The following is a 21764-nucleotide window of genomic DNA, read 5'->3' on the forward strand; positions in this document are numbered from 1 at the left end:
ATCCTTAGGAAGCCAGGGCCTTCTTGCAGCCTTCCGCCACCTCAGCCCACCCCCAGCCCCTTTGCACCTGGACCTTGGTTTATGTGTGTGTGTGTGTGTGTGTGTATGTGTGGGTGGGTGTGTTATGAAGAGGGTTTTATTTTGCCTTGGAGAGAAGAGGACTTTCATGACTTCAAACATGGACATTAGATCAAGTTTTTATCTTCTCCCATAATCCTGTCTTTGATGTCACCAGACTAAAACCTCTCAGAATAGAAAAGGGGAGCTGTGAAAAGAGGCCTGGTTAATTTATACGTTTAAGTGCTGCTGCCCTAATTCGCCCTGGTAGCATTTTCATTGTCTTGTGCTTTGCATCCTAACGGCCGGCTTACACCAGGCAATTATGAACGGCCCCTCTGAACAAATAATTGAAATTCGCAAGTTGTGGGGTAGGGTGAAACAACGTCTGGGTTGGAGGTGTGAGGTCAGACATATTCCCCCAGGCATTATTAAAGTTACAGGCACTCTCCTCACAGGATGAGTATTTGTCTTACATTAGCTTTAATGGCAACTAATCAGGTAGACTGCCCAGCCGGAAGAACCGGCAATCTCAATGAGTTGCTCTCTATGGAGCAATCCGAGATTCAGGACGTCTTTGCTCTGTTGAAATAGCAAATGTTCCAAGAAACATGGGGCCCACTCTGGCTCTCCAATTCCAAAAAGTAGGAGTGAATTGAAAGTGGATTTGATTTCTGGGGGGAAAAATTCTTTTGAGGGTAAGAAAAAACGGTGACATGGAATTTCTAAGAGTTTCACAATTCTAAGAGTTCCTCTTAGCTGCATAGCCAGAGGAGTGTCATCTACACAGGAGGCTTGCTCCGGGTGACTGCTTAAAGGCAAGTATATTTGCACATGTGCATTCATACTCACACACCCTTAGCCGAATAATTACAAATTAATTAGTCCAAGCCAGGTTCTGCCCTCTGCTGTGTGTTTCCAAATTGGTTAATGCAGTGGTGTGTTCTCTAAGGAAGAGATGGATACTGGCTTATAGAACATCAGAGGCTCTTGCATTAACACGACTGTTTGTTCTAAAATAAAATTCAGCATAAGGTGGGACAAGCAGCAGTCTTGAATGAATCTTGTTCTGTGATTTTTAAAAGAATCTCTTAATAAGGTAAGGGGACTTTCAACGCTGAGGCTGTCATACCACCCAGGGCTCCATATTAATGGTGTCTATCACAGGCTAGTGAAAAAACAGTGCCTCTCTCCAGGTCCACTGTAACAAATACAATTGCTAAGAGGGACTGCCGCCTTTCCCCCTTATTCTCTAGTATCTGTAGGCCACAAGTGTGCAGTGAAAAGAAAAAAACATGCAAATTGGAAAGTGTGTAGTGATAGTATCTAGTGATGAAAATAGTGAGTCAAAGTCCTGGGAGGACTCCGGACCCCTCCACCTGTATCTGTGTGAAAGACCCCACACTTGTTCACCAGGATAGGGAGAGGTGTTGCATTCTCCCAACGCGGTTTCCTGCGGTTAAATTTTTGACGGTGAAAGAAGGGTCTGACCCTCCTTTCAGAACCTTAATTTATACTGTGATCTTCTTGGATGAAATTCTTGGTTTTCACTTCTTTTTCACAGGAAGTATTCGAATTGTCAAGAAAATATCAGAATTAAAAAATTGGGGATTGCACTTGTAGGAATTTGTACCCATATATACTGATGTATGCACACCAGTAAGCAAAGCTAAACAGAGGCGGAGTAGATGTTCATGACAACATTATTTGTAATCATAAATTAGAAATAATGTAAATATCCCTGATTGGGGACTGGTTAAATAAATATGGGGACTTCTGTGAAACAGGTGTGGCTGCTAAAAAGAGTGTATTAGATTCAGAGATGTTTAGGAGTTTTAATGCCCTGAACATTGAAAGCATAATGATGCTTCCTCAACATGTAATGCCCATTTAAAATAAATTTATACCACAAAATTCAAAATCAAATCAAAATTTGATTTTAAAATCAAAATAGCTTCTCTCTAAATTTTCTTATATTCAGAAAATACCTTGCAACATACTCTATATAAAGTCAACATAGTTGCCTTGGCATAGTGACTCACGCCTATAATCCCAGCACTTTGGTGAGGCCAAGGCAGGAGGATCATTTGAGGCCAGGTGCTTAAGACCAGCCTGGACAACCTAGAGAGACCCCATCTCTGCAGAAATTTAAAAAACAACAACTTAGGCTGGCATGGTGGCACACACACATAGTCCTAGCAGCTCAGGAGGCTGAGGCAGGAGAATTGCTAGAGCCCAGGAGTTCAAGGCTGCAAAATGCTATGATTACTCTACACAGTGCTCCAGCCTGGTTGACAGAGTAAGACTCTATCTCAAGAGAAAAAAATAATTCATCAAAGTTTCTCTCTCTCTCTCTTTCTCTCTCTCGGTCTTTTTCTTCTTGCTCATGCTTTGCCAGTGCTCCATGGGTGGCGCCTGTGGCTCAGTGAGTAGGGCGCCGGCCCCATATACCGAGGGTGGCGGGTTCAAACCCAGCCCCGGCTGAACTGCAACCAAAAAATAGCCGGGCGTTGCGGTGGGTGCCTGTAGTCCCAGCTGCTTGGGAGGCTAAGGCAGGAGAATCGCTGAAGCCCAAGAGCTAGAGGTTGCTGTGAGTCCTGTGACATCATGGCACTCTACTGAAGGTGGTAAAGTGAGACTGTGTCTCTACAAAAATAAATAAATAAATAAATAAATAAATAAATAAATAAATAAAAAAGCAATATAGCAATCAATAGACCTATAGATGTCTGTAGGAAATGAAGTGTGATATATTAAGATAAAAATAACAGAGGCAGGCCATCATATTTGATGTGATAACAGGTATCTAAAGTACCAGCTGTAAATACCTAGAACTACTTATAGAGGTACCTAGAAGCAACTGGTAACAGTGGTTCACTCAAAGAAGTGGGGCAGGACTGGGGGGAGCATGAAGGGAAGGGATCGTCTTTTTTTCATTTTATATCCTGTCATACTGTTTTATTTATTTTTATTTTTTTATTAAATCATAGCTGTGTACATTGATATGATCATGGGGCATCATACATTAGCTTCATAAACCGTTTGACACATTTTCATCACACTGGTTGACATAGCCTTCCTGGCGTTTTTTTAGTTATTGTGCTAAGACATTTACATTCTACATTTACTAAGTTTCACATATATCCTTGTAAGATGCACCGCAGGTGTGTGTCATACTGTTTTAAAACATGGTTTATCATAAGCATGTATTTCTTTATTAATTTAAAGAAAAAGTTGCCAGATGTGGTGGCACTCTTTCCCGTAATCCTAGCTACTCTGGAGAATCACATGAGGTCAGGAGTTTGAGATCAGCCTGGCAACACAGCAAGACTTTCATTTCTACAAAATAAATAAATAGAAATAATAATTGAAAGAAAAATTAAAAGGTTAGGCAATCAGGTGAAGAGAAGTTAACTGGGATTGTAATGCAAAGAAAATCCCATTGAGGTGGATAAGGTGTCCCAGAGGAAGCCCCCAGAATTGAAGTTTACAATCAATCACCCCGGGCGGAGCGTGGTGGCTCACACCTGTAATCCTAGCACTCTGGGAGACTGAAGTGGATGGATTGCTGGCGCTCAGGAGTTGGAGACCAGACTGAGCAAGAGTGAGACCCCATCTCTAAAAAAAAATAGCTGGGCATTGTGATGGGTACCAATAGCCTCAGCTATTTGGGAGCCTGAAGCAAGAGGGATCCCAAGAGTCTGAGGTTGCTGTGAGCTATGATGCAATGGCACTCTAGTGAGGGCAACAAAGTGAGACTCTGTCTCAAAAAAAGAAATAAAAATAAATACAATCAAAGACCCCTCTTGATTATGAAATAAAATGATGAAGTAAATTGTTTCGACTCCAGTAGAAAGAACTCCCTATTCTGTGACAGAAGATGAGGTTTCCCTTCTCAGTGCCATCTGGACTTGGTTCTAAGAGGCGAAAGTGTTTTGCCAATTTTTTTGGTTTAGTAGAAAGAACTGGTATTGAAAAAGAAAAAGGCAGAGCAGAGAATAATAGTAATTAAGAGCTGGGCTGTGGCAGAGAGCCCAAGTTTGCATCTTGACCTCAATATTTACTGACTTTGTGACCACGGACAAGCCACTTAATTGCTCTGTTCTTCAGTGTCATCTGCGGAATGGAAATAGTAAGAGTTCCCATTTCAAACTGTTACATAAGACTATATAAAATGATTAGCACAAAACAAGCATTTACCGATTACTGGCTTTTTAATTTTTTTTTTTTTTAAACAGAGTCTTGCGGGCGTGGCACCCATAGCACAGTGGTTATGGCGCCAGCTACATATGCCAAGGGTGGCGGGTTCAAACGTGGCCCGGGCCAGCTGCAACAAAAAATAGCCGGGCTGTAGCAGCCCGTATAGCCCATGGCTAGAAGGAGTGAGAGTTATAGGTAACACCTGCATAGTTCAATAATGGAATACCTTGGTGAAAAGGTCATGGGGAGGGATTTAGCTCTCGTAACAAGCATGAGAGAGCTCGCAAGATGAGAGCATTAGTGAATTGGCAGTCTCTACACCTGCAGTGGTAAGAGTCATGGATTGTGCTGGAGGAAATGGCAGTCGGGAGTGTGCACATTCTAGCACAGACCCGCTCACTCTGTCACTTCTCCTGCCTGCAGAACGCCAGCACGGCGTCACTTTGCTGAAGATTATTAAGCTTTGCTAAATCTCTCTGCTAAAGATTACTAAATTTTGCTAAGCTTTGTCAAAATATATTCTAAGACTGCTTCACCCTCAAAGACTCTCTCTCTCTCTTCTTTCTGCTAAAGTAAATAGCCCTCGGGCACCTAAGAGCAATTGTTTCTGAGCAAGACAACAGCCTAGGGGTCCACATCGGGAACATAGCTAGATAAGAAGGGGGCCTGGCCAGTCCCAGGCCCGATACTGGTCTTTGTGCTTGGTGCCTATAGTCCCAGCTACTTGGGAGGCTGAGACAACAGAATCGCTTAAGCCCAAGAGTTTGAGGTTGCTGTGAGCTGTGACACACGGCACTCTACCAAGGGTGACACAGTGAGACTCTGTCTCAAAAAATAAATAAATAAACAGAGTCTTGCTCTGTTGTTCAGCTTAGAGTGCAGTGCTATCATCATAGCTCACTGAAACCTCCTGGATTCAAGCAACCCTCTTCCTTACCTCAGTCTCCTGAGTAGCTGGGACTACAGGTGCATACCATCAGGCCTGGCTAATTTTTAAAAAACTTTTTGTAGAAATGGTGTCTCGCTATGTTGCTCAGTCTGGTCTCAAACTCTAGGCCTCAAGTGATCTTCGGCCTCCCAAAGTGCTGGAGTTATAGGATTAAGCCAATGTACTTGGCCATTACTGGCTATTATTAAAGATTTTTGATCGTTACTATGAGCTAGAAGTGATGCTCTCATGGACATAATCTGATTCAATCCTACAGCAAGTAGATGAGAAGTTTGGAGGTTTGGCTTACAGTTCATGTTCATGTACTAATTAGCCCTGGAACCATTTTAACAGCTATTTTACACTTTGGTTTTCTATAGATTCTGAATATGTCCATGAAACAAGTTGACTTAGTATCCAAGACCTTTCATGATCAAGATCTTATTCACCTTCAGAAATTTCATATGGACAGACCCAGCACAGACAGAGGGGTGGGCCCATGATCTGGCAAGAAACTTTATAGCTGGCCTTCTTTGGTGAATTTACCAAGACCTTGATTCTTAGTTTGTTGAGGACACTTCAACTTTTTTTTTTTTTTTTTTGATACAGAGTCTTATTTTGTTGCTCTCTGTAGAGTACTGTGGCGTCATAGCACACAGAAATCTCAAATTCTTGGACTCAAGCATTTTTGTCTTAACTCTTGGATTCAGTTTTTTCTATTTTTAGTAGAGATGGGGTCTTGTTCTTGTGCAGGCTGGTCTTGCACTCCTGAGTTCAAGCAATCCACCCATATCAGCCTCCAAAAGTGTTGGGATTGCAGGTGTGAGCCACCACACCCAGCTCAAGCTCTCAATTCCGATAGAGAAATTCCAATTGATAGAAAACTGAACCATGGGAAATATGATAGTGATGTAGATAAGGTGATTCCTGTCGCCTGACCAGTTTGGGCTACAGGTGGGTGATCTATACAGGAAGCCCACTTAGAGCCAAAGGGTTGTTTGATGGGTGTGGACCCAGAGATGGGGTGTCAGACGTTGTGCATTTTTAAGGGACTCATCCAGAGATCCAACCTTGTCAGAAGGATGGAGCTGACCTTCCCTGGAGAATCACATTCTTTCCTTAGGTTTGTTAATACCATGCCTTCAGTAAGGACTAATAAACTGTAGGGGTTTTTTTAGTGGGACTTTGCCTCACTATGAATACTCAACATACAAACTGTATTATAGATTAGTTCTCACATAAATAGGCTTTTTTTGTTTTTTTTTGTGTGTGTTTTTTCTTTTTTTGCATAGAAATCTATAGAACTGTGCTACTCAAACAATCTGTAGTGAAGAACCATGATTTTTTTTGAAGGGCCTTTTTTAAAATTTTAAATTGACAATTTATAATTGTATATATTTATGGAGCACAGAGTGATGTTATGATTTATGAATACAATGTGGAATAATTGAACGAAGCTGGTTAACATATTCATCACCTCCAAAATTTAACATTTTCTGTGGGGAGCACATTTGAAATTTACTCTCTTAGCATTTTGAAATGTACAATACTCTATTAACTTTTTCCCAGGTTCTGCTATAGAAAAGACAAGAAGACCATATTCCTCTTGTGTAACTGAGATTTTATACCCTTTGATCATCATCTCCCTATTCCTCCCACCCCATCCCCCGAGGCCCCCAGGCTCTGATAACTACTGTTCTACTCTCAGCTTCTATGAGTTTGATTGTTTTCGATTTAACCAGTAAGTGAAAACATGTGGCACTGTGTTTGCCTTTCAGTGTCTGGCTTATTTCACTCAACATCATGCTCTCCAATTCCATCAACCTTGTCACAAATGACAAAATCTCTTTCTTTCTTTAAAGCTGAATAGTATTCCATAGTGGATACATACTGCATTTTCTTCAACTATTTATCTGTTAATGGACAATTAGGTAGATTGCATAACTTGGCTATTGTGAATAGTGCTGCCATGAACACGGAAATGCAGATACTTCTTCAACAAACTGATTTCAAATCTTTTGGGTAAATATCCAGAAGCGGTATTGCTGTATCATACAATTTAGAATTACTAAAAGTATTCTACTTTTAGCCTTTTGAAGAACTTCTAAACAATTTTCCATAATACCTGTTATACTGATTTACATTCCAATCAACAGTGTACAAGGGTTTCCTTTCCTCCATTTTTTCTCCAGTACTTGTTATTTTTTCTTTTTGATAAAAGTCATTCTGACAGGTGTTAGATGATATCTCATGGTGGTTTTAATTTGTATCTCTCTAATGATTAGGAATGTTGAACATTTTTCATATATCTGATGGCCATTTGTAGGTCTTTTTTTTAAGAAATTTGGCTTCCTTAAACTTTTTTTTTTTTTAATTTAGGGAAAAGGTCTTTTTGGGATCAAGGATCCTGATTCCAAATTGACCTAATTGACCTGGTTTGAACCTAATTGACCTGGTTTGATTACTCTGCTGAACTAGAAAGTTCAACGAAGGCACAAAGGTAATTGAAAGTAAAAATGAATGGAAACTGAAAATAAACCTGGACAGGCAGTGTGAATGGAGAGCAAAGTCACCTTCACAAGTTTCGGTGTAAAAGAGAAATTTTATCTAGGAAGAACAAAGAGAAAGTTTAAAGCACTTCCAAAGAGACTTTAAGATATGTCTTTAAGTTAAGACTTAACTTAAACTGAGATATGTCACAGTTTAAACTTATGATGTTGGCAAAAATCTAACCAGTCTTTGCTCACACTCTTTATCTGCCAATTGGAAGGACTAGTACCCTGCCAAATTGCTCTCACTGGCAGAGAGAGAAATGTATAGGATGGTTATTCATTCAACAAAAATGTCCTAAAATTCCAAAGCATATAAATTCCTAGAAAATGCATGATATAAAATGACCAAATAAGGTAAAAAAAAAAAAAAAAGAAAGAAAGAGGGGCGGCGCCTGTGGCTCAAGGAGTAGGGCGCCGGTCCCATATGCCAGAGGTGGCAGGTTCAAACCTAGCCCCGGCCAAAATCCAAAAAAAAAAAAAAAAAAGAAAGAGAAAACGTGTGATATAAATGTGAGTATATATTAATGTAGAGTATAATTCTTTTTATATAAAACTTAACAAGAAATTTCATTTGGTAAAATATCATTCATTTTACTGTGACCAGCACAGAAAATCAATTGTCCTGTTGAATATGGTAGACCTAATTCCTAGACTTTTTCCTTCAAAAACGTACCATGGTGAAAATATTCACATATCCAGATGGATAAATAAATTACTTGTACAATATGTTATGAAATGGATTAGAAAATATTATGATTGTATTACTTGCATTTCAATATCAAAGGAATTTTTCCCCCATGATGAAGTCAATATTTGATTTCACATATAACTGCAAAATTGGAACAAAAAGCCACATTATTACAATAAAGTTTCATTCAAGCATTACAAAATAAAGAGTTTTGCAACTATCTGGTTACATATCACTATCAGTCAATCTATAAATTCAGGCTAAAAATAAAGTTTAACCGAGTTCAAGTTGGTTTTTGCAAGCAAGCCCTTTATATTTAAAAGCTGCTATAACAGAATTGACCATCTCTGTAACTCTCCAGTTCCAAAATGCAAATAAATGGTCCTGTGGGTGCTCCCTACATATTGTTATGAACCTACATCCTTTTCACCCCTTTTATAGTACCTTTTATGGCTATTAATTTTTAATTCTGGAGACACAGTCACTGTGTTTCTAGCTCTCTGGTGGGAGATAAATGTGATTTAGATGCTGTTTTATGTAGGGTTGGGGTTGATGGTTCTGATCGTATCTATTCCCCAAGAGAAAAATTGCTGGTTCCCACAAGCCCTTCCTTGCTGGTCATAAAACAAATATTAAATAATGGCAATAAGCTATGAGCCTCCTGTAGTGCTCCATTTTTTAATTAAACGATGGCTTATGAAAATGGCTGATAGAATACAGATTGTACAGAGAACTCACATGATGTGCCTGTGTGTCGACCCTATATATTGCTTGGGCCCTTGAGACCTCTGAGTGCATGTACAAAATATCAACTATTATTTCTTGAGCCATATTTTATAACTTACGGCCCTCTGGTATGTTGATGGGAGCACAGAGGCTACCCAAGTTGTATTCTCTAGAAACTGGATTTCAGATTCCCAAACAGGACTGGTTTTTGACACTTAAACAAACCGTGTAAAATCTGTTACATTTAATATTTTGTGTACCCTCAGCAGTCAATTCATGTGAAGTTTGTGCAAGAGTGAAAAGCTTTTAAAGCCTTCGGCTCTTCCATTATTTTTAGCAAAGAATCTGTAGAAAAGTACTGGAAGAGTTTAAAAATGCAAGCTTTGATGACATTCTGCAGCTTATCTAAGTATATTCTGTCTTAATCACTGATAATTTTGCTTACAGGAGTATAATCCATTCAGTGCTGTTATTGTCGGTCTTCACAGATTCTGCAGCAATATTAGCTAAAGTGTATAGGACCTTTAGTAAAAGGCTTCAAGGCAAAAATGTTGAAGTAGATATTTGGATCAAAGGATGTGCATGCGTGTGTATAATCTTCCGTGCACCCTGCCAGCCCCAAGTCAAATAGAAACGGTATGGTGTATCTCTTTAAAATCTTTTTAGAAGAGTGGTGCCTGTGGCTCAGTGGGTAGGGCGCCAGCCCCATATACCAAGAGTGGCGAGTTCAAACTCGGCTCCAGCCAAACAGCAACAAAAAAATAGCTGGTGTGTGGCGGGCACCTATAGTTACTCAGGAGGCTGAAGCAAGAGAATCGTTTAAGCCCAGGAGCTGGAGGTTGCTGTGAGCTGTGTGACGCCACGGTATCCTAGCATAAGAGACTCTTGTCGCTACAAAAATATAAATAAATTAATAAATAAAAATCTTTTTAGGAAACCAGTGGAAATGTTCCTCACTCTTCTCAAATCCCTGCAATCTATTTCTCCTCCCCAAATTATGTTAAATGTCTTTCTTTGTAGGGACACAAACATTCCTAAACATTAATACATATTTAAGACATAAGCCAAAGCTAAGCAGTGCCACTTAACTAGGGATTTCTGTATTGATTGCTACGATGCTAAGTACTCACTTGGTTGATCCTAAATATGCACTTCGTTTATATCTATTTAATAGTAGTAACCAAATTTTGTAATGAGCAGTCGCTAGAAGCAGGGGATTCTATTATTCATAAATTCAAATAAATAATTTGCCAAGAGTCATCAAAGAGTGGTTTTCTGTTTAGAGCTCCACCATGTTAAAGGAATGTGGGATTCAGTCAAAAAAGACAATATACCTGCTGTGACTAGCTATGTATCATCCACCATTTACGAAAGAAAGACACAGAGAGAGAGCAGGAAGGAAGGAAAAGGGGAGGGAGGAAGAGAGGAGGAGGAAGAAAAGAAAGAATGACAGAGGGAGGGAAGGGAGGGAAGGAGGGAGGGAGGGAGGGAGGAAGGAAGGCAGGCAGGCTGATATTTTAAAAACTTTAAAATTTTGTGAAGAGTGCTGTATTGGGAGGTGAAGTCCAAAGATTGGTCCCAGCAGTCTCTATTCCATCTGCCAACTCTTCCAATTGGAAGAGTCAGTTCAGTTTTCTGAACATCGATTTACTCTGCTGAAAACAGGAATGAAATTGCTAATTTGGCAGGGAACAGAGACTTAAACATAAGTGCTTTGTAAACCATGTGCCCATGTAGGTCAATTCAATGTGCTAATTCAACTTCTGTTTCTATTCCATCCCCTGGGCGAAAAGCTTTGTTTACTAGCTTTATTTGAACTCTGTTTGTGATTTTATGGTCTTAAATCATGTCCTAAAGAGACGGTGGCTGTAGGCTAGGCATCAGTCACGTCTTCTACAGGTGAGTGCTTCTCCAACTTCAGTGTCCACACAAGTCACCAGGAATCTTTCTCAAGAGCGGGTCTAGGTGGGGCCAGAGATCCTGCACGTCTAACCAGCTCCAGGGAAAGCTGAGGCTTGATAACCATGCTTGGTTCTGGTAACATCAGGGGCTGCTCCGACATTTCCACATACTGAGCACACATTATTTATTGGATCACAGCACAGAGTTGTAAGTGCTGCTGCTGATGTCATTTGGTTTTTTTCCATGGTGATAAATACATCCTCTGGGAATGAGTGCAGCCAACAAAGAGGACTGTAAACTGAATGACAGGCTGAGGCAGGTAGGGAGGAGGGTGATCTGTGGAAGTATCTGCTGCTCCTCCTCCTCTCTTGGCTGTCACTCATGATGAATGGCTCTAGGCAGAAAGGTTGGACTCAACTGCAGTGGTGACTCGCAATTAAACTCCCCGTGCATTCTCCGCATGCCCTTCATTAGCATACTGTCCACAATGCATGCCACGTTTGCAGTCCAGAATACATATCATATCAGGGCGGAGACAAAGCTTCATTTTGGTCCAAAGCTTCATTTTGGTCCATCTCTTTTATTAGGGAACTTAATTCTATGTCTTACAGAGCATAAGTTTTGGCTCCTTCACATCAAGATGAAACAATATAGGAAGTAAGAATAACTAATTAGAATGGAAAGCACAGAGACAAGCCTGTCTTTAGTAAGCCACTGACATACTGTATTTTCCATACTTTTATCAATTTCATCCAACAAATATATATTGAGTCCCCACTAAATGCCAGATATTGTTCTAGGATAAAGCATTGAATGAAACGACCCCCTGCCCTGATAGAGCTTACAGTTTGCATAACAAGTAAATATCTACATGGATCATCTAGGGACAAGTGGAAAAAAAAAAAGATAAAGCCAAGTAAGGAAGAAAAGGAGAGCGAGCTCTGTTTTGTAGTGGGGGGGAGGGGAGATGGAGATGGTGGTGGTGCTAAGGGACAAAGAAGACTTAAAGTAAGGACAAGATATGTGGGTGTGTAGCTAAAGAGAGAATCATGCAAATAAAAAGAGAGGAATTAAGGACTCCAAAATTTTTTCTCTGAGCAACTATAAGAATCAGTTTGCCATTTTAATAAGGACCTTATGTAAGCAAAAATGGCACTATTCTTCTAACTTTAATTTTATTCCATTTTAAATTGATAGGGGGAAAAGGATAAAAAGAAAATGGGCATTGTTGTACATGAAAATCTGATAATAACCAATCCTCTTTAAATTACTGGATATGCCAATGATTCTTTTAGAAGTAGAGAATAAGTTTTATGTAAGTTACTTTGTACATAACTGACCATTACACTTGTAAATATACAAGACTTCTTTTTTTAAAAGTTTACCTAATTTGCATACAAATATTCCTATAATCTATTGTATACATCTTTTTAAAAACACTACTACTATTAATTTACTTATATATTTATTTTTGGGACAAGGACTTACCCTGTCACCCAGGCTACAGTGCAGTAGAATGATCATACCTTACCACAACCTCATACTCCTGGGCTCAAGGGATCTTCCTGCCTCAGCCTCCTGACAGCTGGTATAGCCCACCGCACTTGGCCAATTTTTGTATTTTTTTGAAAGACGAGGTCTGACTACGTTGCCCAGGCTGGTCTCAAACTCCTGGCCTCAAGCAATCCTCCTGCCTTCGCCTCCCAAAGTGCTAGTATTACAGGGATGAGCCACCACATCTGGCCTATTTATTTATTTTAGAACATCTGTTAATGAGCCGTAACATATCAACAGTTCAACACAATATATCAAAAAGTCAAAAAAAAAAAAGATCATTTCAATAAATTTAGAAAACTTTCTTACAAATTTCAACACCAGAGAACTTTTGCTTCTGGCAACATGAAGTAAACATGCTTTTCCCTATTCTTCCCACTATGTACAACTGAAAACCCTGTACTGTATATATTTAGTAAATGTAAAAAGACTCTGAAAGGTGAATAGAAGAAGGCATACGGGCTAGGGATCTTGGGACCAAAGCGATAACATCATGGTAAATTTCCTGGGTTTCTTTTTGCCTTATATATCCCAGACTTAGAGCTAGAGAAAATGGTAACCCAGAAACACCAAAAAAGCCCAACAAAGCCTGTGCTCTTCAAAGGAGATAGAAAGGGGCGGCCTAGTTCAACAAAAAGCTTTTAATTAATAACCACTTTACTCTAAGCAACCACCAAAAGACAGAATTATACATGCTTAAAACAAATGAAAAAGTAGAAAGCTTCATCAAAGAAATAGGAGATAGAAAGAAGAACCAAATGGAAACTATAGAATTAAAACTACTATAATTGAAACTTTAAAAACTGAGTAGATGGGCTCAATACCAGAATAAAGAAACTGAAAGAAAAAGTAAACTAAAAATGAGTTCTGGAAGAGAAGGAGAAAGAAGGAAGGGTGGAAAAAAATACCCAAATAGCTGAAATCCTCATAGATTCAAAAATTTAAGTGAATTCCAAACAGGATCAACCCAAAGAAATCCAAAATAAGATACATTATAATTAAACTTCTAGAAATTAAAGACCAAAAAAAAAAATCTTAAAAGCAACCAAGAAAAGCAATAGCATATCTAACAGAGGAAAAGCAATTACAATTATACCATAATTTCTTGTCAAAAACATGGAAGCCAGAAGAAAGTAATACAGGTCGAGTATCCCTCATCTGAAATGCATGGGACCAGAGTGTTTCGAATTTGGGATTTTTTCAGACTTTTTTTCAGATTTTAGAATATTTGTAAATACCTGTTGAGATAGCTTAGGGATGGGAATCAAGTATAAATATAAAATTTATGTATATTTCATACACACCTGATACACTTAGCCTGAAGAAAATTTTGTACAGTATTTTTAATAATTTTGTGCTAAAAGCAAAATTTTGACTCCAATTTGACTGCAATTATCATATGAGGTCAAGTCTGGAATGTCCCATTTGTGGAGTCATGTCAGCACTCAAAAGTTTCTGGGGTTTTATTTATTTATTTATTTATTTATTTATTGTAGTTTTTGGCTGGGGCTGGGTTTGAACCTGCCACCTCTGGTATATGGGGCCAGTGCCCTACTCCTTGAGCCACAGAAGCATTTAAGATTTTGGTTTTTTGATTAAGGATGCTCAACATGTATAACAGTTTTTTAGGTGTGAAAGAAAAAAGAACTGTCAATCCAGAAACATGTACCCTGTGAAAATATCCTTGAAGAATATTAAGGAAATAAAGATCTTTTAGATGCAGAAAATTAAGAAAATCTAATACCTACAGACCCACTATTTTAGTAAAAAGAGTATAAGAACATCTCTAAACAAAAAATAATTGAAGAAGAAACCTTGGAACATCAGTAAAAAAAAAAAAAAGAAAAGGGTAAGAAAAATATGAGTAAATACAATAGATTTTCCTTCTCCTTTTGAGTTTTCTGAATTATGATGGAAGACCATTTGTAATGTGGCCTGATGTGGTTCTAAATGTATGTACTGGAAATATTCAAAACAAATATTTTATGAGGGCAGGTAAAGAGACGTAAAGGGAGATAGGTTTTTATATTCCACTTGAACTGGTAAAATGACATCAGTAGACTATGATAAGTCATATACACATATATATAAATAATGTAATGCCTAGACCAGCTATTACAAAGCTATACTATGAAATTCACTTAAGAGAAATATAAATAAATCAAAAAGGAATTTTAAATATTTTTAAATATTTAAAAAATAAAACAGAAAAAGAGAACAAATAAGACAAAAATTAAAATGGCATACTGAAGCCCTAACATATCAATACTTACATTAAATGTAAGTGATTTAAATGTAATTAAAAGACAGAGATTGACAGAATTGATTAGAACCATACCGTGTACAAAATTATATAATGTGTACAAAAAATTTACTTCAAATATAATAACACAGGCAGGTTTGAAGTTAAATCACGGGAAATAATAAAATATATAACTATTAATCAAAGAAAAGCAGAAGTGACTATATTAATATCAGATAAATTAAATTTCAAAGAGAAAGCATTACCAGAAATAGGAAGAGGCATTATATAATGATAAAAGGGCCAATCATCCAAGAAGATAAGAACAATTCTGAATGTACACGTGCAAAAAACAGAACTCTAAAATGTGTGAAGTAAAAATTAATAGATCTGATGGAGAAATAGATAAATCCATGATTATAGTTTTATAATTATTTATCTTATATAAATATTAATATAATATAAAAATATATTATATAGAAGGTACCAAAATATGTATACATATATTAAGAAAGCAATGGGCATGGTGGCTCACACCTGTAATCCTGGGGAGGCCAAGGCAGATAAGTTATCTGAGCTCAGGAGTTTGAGACCAGCCTGAGCTAGACCAAGACCCCTGTCTCTAAAAAAAAATAGACAAGCACTGTGTTGGGTACCTTTAGTCCCAGCTACTTGGGAGGCTGAGGCAAGAGGTTTGCCTGTGCCCAAGAGTTTGATGTTCCTGTGAGCTATGAGGCCAGGGCACTCTACTGAGGGCAACAAAATGAGACTCTGTCTCGAAAAAAAAAAAGGTGGGGGGGAACTATATTAAACTTGTAATACTCAAGTCTCATTTGACTTCTGCAAGTACAAGAGATACAAGATATAACATACATGATAACAAATGTTATTGGTGTATAGAGAGTATTAAAAGTTTAATACAGTTTTTTCCCTTTCTTAAAATGTGTAGAAATATTTTTGGCACACTCTCTATATATTTATAATTTTTTATAGAAACTTCAATGTCCTTTCCTCAACAACCGATAGAACAAATAGACTGAAAATCAGCAAGGATATAGAACTCAACAGTACCATCAACCAACAGGAGCTAACGAAGACCTATAGAATATTTCACCTAAGAACAGCAGGATAGATAGTCTTTTCCACTTCCCATGGATTATACCAAGATATATCATATTCTGGGCCGCAGAACAAATCTCAACAAATGTAAAGGAATTTAAGCAGTAGAGTGTTTTTTATTCTAAGCACAACAAAATCAAACTATAATAATCAGTAACATAAAGATAATAGGAATTTCCCAACACATAGAAACTAAACAATATGCTGCTAAATAATCTATGAGTCAAAGAGAAAGTCCAAGGAAAATTTAAATATACACAAAAATGAATGAAAATCAAAATGCAATGTGCCAAAAGGAGACAGGTAAAGCATGCTGAGAGGGAAATTTACAGCACTAACTTTATACATTGGAAAAAAGGAACTGGATGTGATGACCCACAACTTTAATCCCAGCACTTTGGGAGGCAAAAGTGGAATGGAGGATCCCTTAAGCCCAGGAGTTTGGGACTAGTCTAAGCAACATAGTAAGATTCCATCTCTATTTAAAATGAATGAAGTTTTCCATGTAGAAATAGTATATATTTCTGAAGAATTATTTCTATGTATTTCATATTTTGTGTTGTCAATTTAACTTTAATTCTCTAATTGTTAATGAAATAAACAATGGATATTTATATATTGTACTGAAAACAATAATAAAATAAAGGTAAACATTAGAAAAAATGAAAGATTTCATTCATTCCCTATCCTCCATCCAGATCAGAACAAATCCCTGATGTTTCCCCTTAACCATTCTTATTCAGCACAGAGATGGATGTTCTAACCAGTGAAATAAGACAAGAAAAGGAAGTAAACAGCATTCAGATCAGAAAGGAAGAGGCAAAATTGTCCCTATTAGCAGATGACATGATTTGTCTGTGTAGAAAATCCTAAGGTGTTTGTAATAATTAAAAAAGAAAAAATCCTCTATTACTAGTAGGTGAGTTCGCAAGATGTCAGGATGCAAGATTGCTATGGTTTGGATATTTTCCCCTTGAATGCTGAAATTTGATACCAGTGTTGAAGGTGGAGCCTGATGGAAGGTCTTGCATCGGGGGGTAGAGCCTCATATACTGACTGATGCCCTCCCTAGACGTGGCTTTGGGGAGTGAGTGAATTCTCATTCCATTGGTTTCTGCAACAGTTGTTTGTTAAGAAGAGCATGGCAACTGTCCTCTCCCCCTCTTGCTTCCTCTTTCACCATGTGATCTCTGCACACACCAGCTCCTTTTCACCTGCCATGAGTGGCCAATGTTCACCTGCCAACACTGGGGTCCTTGCCAGATGCTGATGCCAATCTTGAAATTTTCAAGACCTCAGAATAGTAAGCCAAATAAACCTTTCTTTATAAATTACTGAATGATCCTCCAGCCTTGGCTTCCCATCGTGCTAGGATTACAGATGTGAGCCACCACACCCAGATAATTCTTTGTTGTATATTAACTTCTTATACCCTGTTTGGGCTCAGAAAATCATATTTCAAAGTATCATACCTTGGTACACTGAGCACTTTGAATTAAAAAAAATTGGAACACCTTAGATGCTACCTCAGAACCAAGAACTCTTACACCTTCTCTTGATTTTCCCTCCCAAGAGCAAAGAAAGCTCTCTCTGGAATTTGCTTACATTTCTTTCCAAAAGAAATGCAATTGTCTTATACTCACTCCATAGAACTCTCTCAAATAACCAGTAGAAATTAACCACAAGAAAAGAGACTGAAAGTTGTTACCATGCCCATACAGACTTTTTATCTGTTCTTCTGAGGATAGCTCTGAGAGATTACCTAAAAGACTTGATCTGTATAATAAGACGATCTTTGTTGGGAGTACAGTTCTGCCCCTCACCTTCCTATCACCATAATCTGCCAGTCTCATTCAGTTTCCCAAAAGAATCATTTACAAATTTTTGTCTCCTTTCTGGGCCCATTCATTTCCTCTAAAAATTATTTACTACCCATCACCACTGCCTACAACCCCCCTCCCCTTTTTCCTCATCCCTATGAAGACAGTGCTATTTAAACTTCAGCCACTGGGCCCTGCTTTGAGCTTCATATTTTGTTTGATTCCCATGCTTATGCACATTAATAAATTTGTATGTTTTTCCTCCTATTAATCCGTTGTCAGTTTATTCAGCAGACTCAAACCTTCAAAAGGAGTAGGAAATATTCCCTTCACTTCTATGATATATTGGAGTATATTTCTTCACTAGTTTTTTTTTTCACCAGTAATTTGTCTCTTCTTAGATACCAGTTCACAGTGAGTAAATGGTTTTAGTGTTATATTTTATATTGTATTATCTTCCGTCATTCTTTCTTTAAAAATCCTTAGAGGCTAGGCACAGTGTCTTATGCCTGTACTCTCAGCACTTTGGGAGGCCGGAGCAAAAGGATCACTTGATGCCCGGAGTTCAAGACCAAACTGGGCAACATGATGAGACTTGTCTTTATAAATAATAAAAAGAAAATTATCCAGATGTGGTGGCAGGCACCTGTAGTTCTAGGTACTTGGGAGGCTATAGCAGGAAGATCACTTGAGCCCAGGAAGTTCAAGGCTATGGTGAGCCATGATCACAGCACTGTTCTCTAGTCTGGGCAACAGACCCTCTATCAAAAAATTAATTAGCTAATAAATCTTTAGCTATATTTGTATTTATTTTCCCTGATAAATGATAAAATTATATTGCCAAATATAATTTTTTTATGCCCTCAAATATCACCCATGATTATTTCAAATTATATTAAAAGTTTACCAATTTAGGAAGGATAAACATCTTTTTGTTATTCAGTTTTCCTACCTAGAAATATTTCCTATTTCTCCATTTATTCAAGTTTCCTGTCATGTCTCTGAGTGAAATTCAGTAATTGTATTTTTGTAGTTCTTGCCATTTCTAGTGAAGATTCTTAGATATTCCCTTATTTTACTTATGTATTTTTATGTAACAAATTATTCTAAAATTCACTGAGACTTAAAGACATGCTTCTTCTCTTCCAAGTCCTTTGGGTTGGGAATCTGGGCATGGTTTAGCTGGGTCCTCTTTTTAGTCTCTCAAAAGGAAGCAATCCTAGGTGCTGACTCAGGCTCTGAAGTGTTGCCTGGGGAAGGATCTATTTCGTGGTAAGATTCAGTTTCTTGAAGGTAGAGGCCTTGGCTCCTCACTGGCCAGAGGTTACCCTGATTTCCTTGCCATGTGAGCATCTCCAACATGTCAGCTTACACAAAGGCTGAGAAGCCAATCGAGTTTGCTATATCTTTTGCCACATCTCAAGGGTTAGAAGTAAATCACTGGATTGAGCCCACATTCAAGTTGAACACATTGCATGCAGGTATGCATACCAGGGAGTGGGGATCACTGAGGGCCCGTCTTAAACCAGTTTTAGAGAAATTACAAGTCTATTTTTGTTTTACTACAATATTTAAATCAATGTTCAACCTCAACATGTTTCCAGCCTTGAGGACATTCTTCTTGACCCCACACTTCAAAAATCTGTTTTTATGGTAGGTCATTAATTTAGCATTTTTTTTTTTTTTTTTTTGCAGTTTTTGGCCGGGGCTGGGTTTGAACCCACCACCTCCAGTGTATGGGGCCAGTGCCCTACTCCTTTGAGCCACAGGTGCTGCCCTAATTTAGCATCTTTTTAATAGCTGGCAACAATGATAGCTGTCTGGTAGGCACTAGTCTCAGGAGGCTGGCTCCTTTCATTCTATAAAGTCCCAAATCTTATTAAGTGTTTCTACAGATTTTGAGGAAAATGGCAAGTAACCAAAAGCTGTTTTTATGAAGGCAGGATACTGGATATTGGAAGTAGAACTGAACATTAGAATATTGCCACATCCCTTTTTAGCAGTGTTGTGTCAAGGTGTGCAGACCATTAAGTAGCTAAGTGCTTTTTGTTTTCTCTAATAAGAAGTTTACCGACAGAATAGAATGTACCAGAATATACATTTGCTCTATCTACCAAATATGTGGATAAATGGGCAAAGTCTAGTTTCTATTTGGATAAGATATAATCAATCTTTTATTTATTTTATTATTATTATTATTTTTTTTTTGAAGTGTGGGAAAGCTCCAGGGTTTGGAAGGGACAGCAGTGGACCCTCCAAACACGGGGAAATGCTTTCAACGACTCCTTTCCCTGCACTATCAATGACCAGGGCACAGGCAGCCCACAATCACTTTTGAATGCAGGGCAATAATCATTCTTTTACTTAAAGTTCTCTGCAGTTTTATTAAAATCTTTATAGGAAAAAAAAGATGATTCGAAACTCCATTTTCAAATAAAAGTGCCTGAGAGCTAGGGGGAACATATATTGTTGTGATTTAACACATTTGTCTAGGGTTTATAATAATATTAGAAATTATATAAGGACTTAGTTCTTTTTTTACATTTGCCTGTCCAGTTGTCTCAACATTATCTATGTGTCAATACATATTTGACCCATTCTGATAGCATTGTATTATAGTTTGTCAGTTTGGCAAAGTTAAAACTGTGAATTGTGTTCCCATGAACTTGTCATCAAAACAGGAGTAACTCTTCCAATTTTTGAATTATTAAGCTTTCAAAGATCTAGACTACACAGCACTAAACTGGATTTTATCTTGAAATGATAATAAAAATTAACGAAATTCTTTTATTCTAATAAGAAAAAGGAAATCCACTAAGAAAGGTTTGTCATTTAAATCCTTGAAACTCAAGTTGGAATTCCAGTCTGAGCTTTTTACTTGTCATAGGCTTATCTTTATTAATATTCTACATAATCTACTCCCAGTTATGCATTTTAACTTATTTAGGAATTTTCCATGTTTTCTTGCCTTTAGCACAGTAGCCATTTCAATACTTACTACAAAGAGCTTGTAGAAGAGTTAAAACTAGGAACTAGGAACTAGGTGGAAAAAAACATCAGTTGTAATACAGTCTGCCATATACGGTAGAGGCTCTATTTTTTTCTTTTTTTATTTGCTTGAATGAATAAGCCAGGTGACATTAGGCCCCCTATTTACTACATCTGTTCACTTTCCCGCACCTAGAGGAAAATTTTGGTGTTTAGAGAAGTTGAAAGTGATGGCTAATGAAAAATTATAGTTTATCTCTGGCTTTTGATTTTTTATTTCCTCTTTATTTTGCATGATTTGGGGCACACCTAAGTCAGCTCTGGCTTCTTCCTAAATGACAACAGAAAACCTGAGATAAAAGCATTAAATTTATTTCCAAAGCTACTAGTTTATTGTCAATAAGGAGAGATGTCTGTGCTTAAGTTTGCTCAAGTGATGTAATTGTCACTCTCATCAAAGGAATTGCCTCTCATTAGATTTAACTTCATTCTCGAATAACACATCATCATAAATATGACATAGGATTCATTTCAAAAGATCAGACCTATTAAATCAGTACTGAAGACTGATAGATGATATAATTTTTAAGTACATGAAACCCTCTTAAACACACGACCCTTCTTCCACCAGATACCTCTGAGAAAAAATGTAATTAAAACCTAGTCTATTTTGCAGTGTTGTTTTAAAGAAAAATCTCATCAAATCTTTACAACATTAGAATATTGCATACCATGAGTGTTTGACTTGACTTTATTCCACCAGATTCAACAATAAGTGCGTAGTACTTATCTCTGCTTATCATGGAGAATCTGAAATGTGTGAATACATGCTTCAAATGATGAAGAAAATGTAAATGCTTCTAGTTTAAGGGGAAATAGACTACCTGCTAATTGTTTCAAGAATTGAGTGATTTGGAAGACCTCAGGAGAGGGTTCATTTTTCTGATTTGCATACACTTCACTCTTGCTACCTGGCTTACTACAAATG

At 37.7% G+C, this 21764-nt stretch overlaps 1 non-coding gene across 1 annotated transcript; it reads right to left on the reverse strand.

The window, feature by feature from the left end:
- Window positions 1–20000: 20000 nt before the first annotated feature.
- LOC128580126 (small nucleolar RNA SNORA71) lies at window positions 20001–20134 on the reverse strand. Its single transcript, XR_008378463.1, has one exon. It is a non-coding gene; the product is annotated as a small nucleolar RNA SNORA71 (small nucleolar RNA).
- Window positions 20135–21764: the final 1630 nt, after the last annotated feature.

This window comes from Nycticebus coucang, chromosome 2 (genome assembly GCF_027406575.1).
Source record: "Nycticebus coucang isolate mNycCou1 chromosome 2, mNycCou1.pri, whole genome shotgun sequence".
NCBI classification, from domain to species: domain Eukaryota; kingdom Metazoa; phylum Chordata; class Mammalia; order Primates; family Lorisidae; genus Nycticebus; species Nycticebus coucang.